This window comes from Chiloscyllium punctatum, chromosome 52, assembly GCF_047496795.1.
Source record: "Chiloscyllium punctatum isolate Juve2018m chromosome 52, sChiPun1.3, whole genome shotgun sequence".
NCBI classification, from domain to species: domain Eukaryota; kingdom Metazoa; phylum Chordata; class Chondrichthyes; order Orectolobiformes; family Hemiscylliidae; genus Chiloscyllium; species Chiloscyllium punctatum.
In genome coordinates this window covers 26131479-26138832 of record NC_092790.1, presented here as the reverse complement: position 1 = coordinate 26138832, position 7354 = coordinate 26131479, and the positions used below count along the sequence as shown (strand labels likewise).

Genomic DNA, 7354 nt, shown 5'->3' with positions numbered 1-7354 from the left:
TCTTAAATCGATTTATATTTCCAAGATGCTACCAGACCTGCTGAGATTTTCCAGTAATTTCATTTGTTGATTCTGAAACAGAAGATGGCAGTGATCCTGGACCAAACAGCTCTCCCGTGCTCTGGGTATATTTGACTTACTGTGTCTATATCCCACACTGAAACCTCACGATCCTGTCGCACCTCCACTCTCGTTCCTGACAATATACTGTTCATTACGTTAAACACAAGAAGAACAATTGCAAAACGATGAGGGAAGTACCCTTCGGTTTCCATCAGAACAATCTGAATCACTGAAAAGTGGTTCAGGACCCATGTGACATTGATCCGTCTCTGTCAGACCCTTCGCAAGTGGCCTATCGCTTTCCGTGCCTTTGAACACTTTGGGTGGTGCACGGTTGGTTTGGAACCTCACATTTTCAAACGGACATCATTCATTGTATTTTCGGCTGCATTGATAAAGTTGTCTCTGGCGCCACCAGTAAAATGGAAACAGTGTTCACTCAGAAACCGACGTGTGATCAAAAGCAGGTGGACAGATGTGTCAATGAAAGCAGCAACAATATTGCACGTGGAACGAAGAGCCAGAATTATATTAAGCAGTGAAAGCGTCCATTGTGAGGCTTGAACCCACCACCCTCAGATTAAGCATCTCACACTGCACCAACTGAGCTAACCAAGCACGGTGTGCTGTGGATTAGTTTGCTATGACATTGTGAGCATAATTCATCAGCAATTTGTTAGGATCCAGTTCATTCCTCCTAATCACAAAAATATCATTCACACCTTTCACTTCAGTTATTCCTTCAAAGCATTACAATCTATTCCCCACTTGTCCCGGGATTTAAGTTTCAACCTTAATATCTTCATATTTTTACCCACACCTTTCTGTCGCTGATGTGAATTCCAATCTCTCTGGCAGACAGTAAATCAGTCGGGAAATTACCTCAGGAAACCCAATCATTTCCCTTTACAGTTTTGGGCATTTCCCATCTGCTGACGAGACAGAGTCGTCTCAATCAACACTTTATTTGTTCTTTCTACCTAAAACCTTTACCACTTCTTATTTTCAAGTCAGGAGTTTTATTTATAACACGTTCGAAGAACTGGAGCAACATTCCAATGTCCTGAAGCCCTTTCCAATTTAAAGTGAAAGTTTTGCTCCTTTCACACGGAAAGAGCTGTTACTAAGGGAGCAGTTTCCACGAGTTGTTTCCCATGGCTTGGCAGAAAGTCGCTGATTGAAGCTGCAGTGGCCGCTTTCTGTTGGCATCGGGAGCTTGGAGAAAGTGATGTCGTATTCTGCTGCGTGTAACCCCATGGTCGGGGTTAATGCTTGTGCCGAAATATTTGAGGCTTATTCCCTGGGTGGGCTCGAACCACCAACATTTCAGCCAAATGCACTGACCATTTGAGAGACAGAAACTGGCAACGCAGATATCCAAAAGCAAAGTTATCGACGGGATGTGAGGATCTGTCCAACAGCAGGAACTTGCGTTTTTTCAGAGACGGTCGCTGATTTTATCAGCGAGAGGGTAAGCACACTGAGGAGCTGCAAACACTCAAATTAATCGGCATCTACACATGCGCAGTTCTCTCACATCGTTGCTGACTGACAATGCTGGTATTTGAAGCCACCACTCGATAGAAACTGAAGCTTAAAATCCAGCATATTAGACCGCTCGACCACGCTATCACACAAAAGCCAACGCTCAGATTTGTTATGACTAATGTTTCAGCATGGATTCACTTCAGACACTTAGACCTCGCAAATTTTGTAATGAAATTGGCGTAATTTAAGAAGAAAGACCAAAACACACAAGGAACAGGCCCTTCATCCATTCAAGCCTGAGCCGATCCAAATCTACTGTTTAAACCTGTCACCGAATTCCTAAGCATCTGTATCCCTCTGCTCCCCACCCACTCATGGATCTGTCCAGACGCCTCTTAAATGTATCTACCGTGATGACCTCTCCCGTCTCTGCTGGGAACGCGTTCCAGACACCCACCACCCGCTGTGTCAAGTAGTTGCCGTGTGTCTCTCTCTTAAACTTTTTACCACTCACCTTGAAAGCGTGACCTGTCGGTATTTAATCCTTCAACCTCAGAAATAAAACTTTTCTCTATCTACCCTCTCTGTACCCTTCATGATTATGTAAACCTCAAAAAGGTCTCCCTCAAACTTTCCTTTTTTCTAATGAAAACAAACCTAACCTACTCAACCTCTCTTCCGAGATTGCACCATCCATATGAGGCAACATCCGCTGAAACCTTTTACACGCCCTCTCCAAAGCGTCCACATCCTTTTGGTAATGTGGCGACCACAAATTTACACAGTATTCTAAGTGTGGTCAGACCAATGTATTGTTCAGTTTTAACATGACTTGTTAACCATTTTATTCAATACCCCATCCAATGAAGCCAAACATATTCTATGCCTGCTTGACCACTCTATCCACCTTTGCAGCAAACTTCAGTGTATAATGGACCTGCACTCACAGATCTCTCTATCCATCAACTTTTTTTTCCCTCAAAGCTGTTCCGTTCATTGTATAACCCCATCTAGAATTAGACTGACCGAAATGTGTCACCTCACATTTGTCTGTTTTGAACCCCAGCTGCCACTTTTATACCCAACTTTCCAGTATATCTATATCCTCCTGTATTCTTTAATAGTCACTTATAATTTCTGCTAGTCCAGAAATCTTCGTGTCATCTGCAAACTTTCTGATTATTGCAACAGTGCTCTCTTCCAAATCATTTAAGTATATCTCAAACAGCAGTGACCACTACACTGACCCCTGTGGAGCACTACTGGTCATCTTTCTCCATTTCCAGAAACTCCATTCAACTGCCACTCTGTCTCCTATTGCTCAGCTAATTCTTTATCCACCTGTCTAGAACACCCTGCACACCATGTTACTTTACGTTCTGTATTTGGTTACCATGGGGAAACTTATCTAACTCCTTACTGCAGTGCATGTATATGACATCAACAGCCTTTCCTTCATCTATCAACGTAGGCACTTCCCCGAAAGACTCAATGCCTCTCACTGATATGCACATTATTTTCTAAATATGAATAGATCCTATCACTCAGTACCTTCTCCAGCAACTTTCCCAACACTGATGTTAGGCTCATTGTTCTGTAGTTATCCGGAATATCCCTACTATCCTTCTTTTACAGGGGACAATATGAGCAACGTTCCAGTCGGCCAGAACATCACCTGTGCTGAAGGATGCCACGAAGATATCTGTCAGGGCCCCAGCTATTTCCTCTCTCACATCACTCAGGAACCAGGAATAGATCCCATCCGTTCCTGTGGATTTGTCCACATTAATTACTCCTAGCCTGCCCAATACAGCTTCCCTACTTATGTCAACATGATCCAGATTAATCAAATGTCTTCCTCTAGACTCAACATTCATCATGTTCCTCTCCTCAGTGAACACTGATGCAAAATAATCATTCAGAATCATACCCATTCTCTCAGATTTGACATACAGCCTTCCTTAATTTTCCTTTAGTGGACCAATCCTTTCTCTGGTTACCCGCTTGCTTCTTATATATGAATAATAGGCTTTAGGATTCTCCTTAATTGTGCTAGCGTGAAGTTGTTTCATGACCCCTTTTAAGCCCCTTGATTCCTCGTTTAAGACTTGTCCTACACTTCTCATGTTCCTACAGGGACCATTATGTCCTTAGCTGCCGAGGCGTTATGTATGCTTCCCTTTTCCTCTTGGCGAGTCGTACAATTGTCCTGTCATCAACAGTTCTCAAATCCTTTGCCTTCGACGGTACATGCCTATCCTGCACTATATTTAAACTATCTTTGAAACATATGAACTGTGGACTTTCCTACAAATAGCTGTGTCCAATCTACATTACCGACCTCCTGCATAATTTTGATATAATTATCTTTGGCCCAGTTTCGTACTCTTTCCTTAGGACCACTCTCATCTTTGTCAATGAGTATTCTAAAACTTACAGAATATTGGACACTTCCCAAAGAAATCACCCACGGCAACTGCTATCACCAGCCCTGGCTTATTCCCCAATATCAGTTCCAATATGGCCTATTCCCTCGTCGGACTATTGATATACCGCTCCAGAAAACTCACCTGGAGGTTTCTTACAAATGGTATCCCATCCAGACCACTGACGCTAAGAGTATCCTTGTCAATGTTGGGAAAACGGAAATCTCCAATCAACACTAAATTATTGCCTCTACGTCTTTCCATGGTCTGTTTAACTATTTTTTCTTTCACCTCACGCTCTCTGTGATACAGCCCCAAAAATCTAACCTCACCCTTCTTATTTCACTGCTCCATCCATAGTGTCTCACGACCCAAGCCCTATATGGTGTCCTCCTTTCGCACAGCCATGATATCATCCCTGACCAGCAATGCAACTCCTTCCCCTTTTACTTCCCTCCCTGTCCCGTCTGAAGCGTCTATATCCTAGAACATTTGGTTTCCAACCATGCCCTTCAATCAACTAAATCTCTGTGATCGCAATAACCTCATATTCCAGGCACCAACCTCAGCCCTAAATTCATCTGTCTATACTCCATGCATTAAAGTAGATGCATTTCAGGCCACCAGTTCTTTTGCATTCATCTGCTCTCTGCCTACTCTTCCCATTATTAATGCTATCTTCCAGATTCTTAGCGTTTCCAGTTTCCACCTCACTGCCGACTTGTTTAATCTTGTGGTTCCCAGCCCCCTGCCACATTAGTATAAAACCTCCCCAACAGCAGTAGCAAAAACTCCCGAAAGGATATACGTTCCCATCTGGTTCAGATGTAGATCAATTTTCTTATAGTTCCACATTTCCCAGAACTGGTCACAAAATCCAACAAATCTGAAACCCGCCCTGCAGCACCATTCCTCAACTCACGTGTTCACCGTGCCGTTTTTTTTATTCATTTCTCCGCTGGCAGTCACATGGCACAGGCAGTAATTCCGACATTACTACCTTTGAGGTCCTCCTCTTTAATTTCTCTCCTAGCTCCTTGTATTCTCCCTGCAGGTCCTCATCTCGTTTTTTTTTTCGTTGGTGCCTGTATGCACCAAGACAACTGACTGTTCACGATCCCCTTTTCGAATGCTCTTCAGCTGATGGGCGATATCCCTGGCCTGAGCACCTGGGAGGCAACATAACTCTCCAGAATTGCTGATGCTCCACAGTGAGTCCACCCGCAGCTCCAGAGTAGACACGCGGTCAAACAAGTGCTGCAGCTGGACACACTTCTTGCAAGTGTAAGTTTAGAAAACCTTTACAAGGATTTCCAAGGTTTGCGCTGCTTGGACATGAGAACGAAACTGAATAGGCTTCGTCAGGTTCCCAGGAGTTTCAGTGCTTATGTTTGGCCTCACAGAAGTTTATAAAATCATGAGGAAGACAGACAGAGTAAATAGTCAGGGAGCACTTCTTCACAAGACACGCTAGTTCAAATCTACATAGCAAACGTTTAACGTGAGAGAGGAAAATTTTAAAAGGGATGTGAGGGACACATGTTTTTTCACACAGAAATTTTGTGTGTGTAGGATGACTTGCCACATTTAGTGGCAGAGTCTGGTGCACTCACAACATTTCAAAGGCATCTGAATGGGTGTACAGACAGGAAGACCTCGGAGAGATAAGGCACAAATATTGACAGAAATGTATGGATTAATTTCGGTTATCTATTCAGCAAGGGCAAGTTGGATCACGGGATTTGTTTCTATTCTCGACAAGTCTGAGATGGTCCAGCCACCGGCAATGGTTTGAATACACCATTTGCAAAAAAAAACGCATGTTGTTTGTTACTCAGCCAGCGAGTTTGGCTATTTTGTTTGGAGAGTGGATGAGCCCAACCGATCCAGAGATGAAGGTTTTCCGGATATTTGCTGCCAATGACCATTCTTCTTGACACTTTCCCAAGTTCGCCATCAAAGATATTGGCTGAAGAAAAATACCTCACGTATCGCATTACCCACTTTTCTCTCCAGCGAATCCAAAAACTGAAAGCTATTAACGTGGAACAGAATCAAAACTGAAAAGGCAGTACCATGATCAGACACACCGAAGCTTAAGTGCTCTCTGTGAGGCACTGTGAGTCGTCTCTGACATGAATTGTTCGCACAAATAACAGCAATGCATTTTCCAAACCTACTGGAGATTTAGTGTATTGCCAAGTCCCAGAAAGTGCTCAAGTATCATAAAACAAAACACAACAACGAACCATTAAAAGTGAACATTTCCAATTATATCCGTGATTAAATTCGGCCATCAATGAGCCGGTGCCCCCATCTGATCGAGAGAGCCAATCACCTTTCTCCCTCACCAGGACAGTAATGAAAGAATTTTCTGATCTAAAATCAGGTTTCCAGCTTCTGCAGTCCTCACTTTTGCCTAGTTCCTTCAGTGTCGCTGGTTCCCAATTCAAGAACTCCATCTCTAGCGGTTTCATGTCTGTATCTCCATGCTGTGGAGTTGAAGAGTGAAGAAAAGTAACTCACCCCCTCCATCTCTGGGGTAATTAGGGGCTGAAAGTGAATCGTATCACATTGAAGTATATCTCCAAGCGACTTGATCTCTGTCTTTTATTGGGAACCATCTCTTTCATTGTAACCATCAGGAAAGACCATTTCGATCGCTAAAAAAAGAAATGAATATGTCACTAACCTTTGCTTGTTTCATGTCCAAGAATACTCAGATCAATAGCTCCCTTGATTATCTCTGCTGGTCATGTTCGCAAAGAGATCTAGCAAATTGCCAAGTGTGACTTTCCTTTCAATAAATAATTTTGAATCAATTTTGCAGCAAATATCTTGTCCTAACTTTGTGCTTTTCTTCTGTTACATTGGTGTCTCGCACCTTACAAATGACAGCAAAGGTATGAAAGGAGATGGAAACATTTCACTCTCGTCAGCGGCAGCTTTCAATGAGATCACGGCTGATTTGGTCAATGCTCAGGGTGTGATCCCGTCTCTAGTCATGGCCGAGTGGTTAAGGCGCTGGATTAGAAATCCATTGGGGTTTCCCCACGTAGGTTCGAATCCTGCTGACTACGTTTTTTAGATTACTTACAGTGTGGAAACAGGCCCTTCGGCCCAACAAGTCCACACCGCCCCGCCGAAGCGCAACCCAGCCATACCCCTTACCTACACTACGGACAATTTAGCATGGCCAATTCACCTAACCTGCACATCTTTGGACTGTGGGAGGAAACCGGAGCACCCGGAGGAAACCCACGCAGACACCACGTTATGAATGCTTTCCTGCTGGAACAATTCAAAGTTCAGAAAGCCTGTTTTGCAAACCAGCCTGTAATTTGATTAGACTTGAGAGACTCGAGTTCTTCATCAGA

The 7354-nt window shown here is 43.4% G+C and overlaps 1 non-coding gene across 1 annotated transcript; it reads left to right on the top strand.

Annotated features, from left to right (window-relative positions):
- The first annotated feature begins 6975 nt into the window (after positions 1 to 6975).
- On the top strand, positions 6976 to 7057 carry trnas-aga (transfer RNA serine (anticodon AGA)). The gene has a single exon. It is a non-coding gene; the product is annotated as a tRNA-Ser (tRNA).
- Positions 7058 to 7354: the final 297 nt, after the last annotated feature.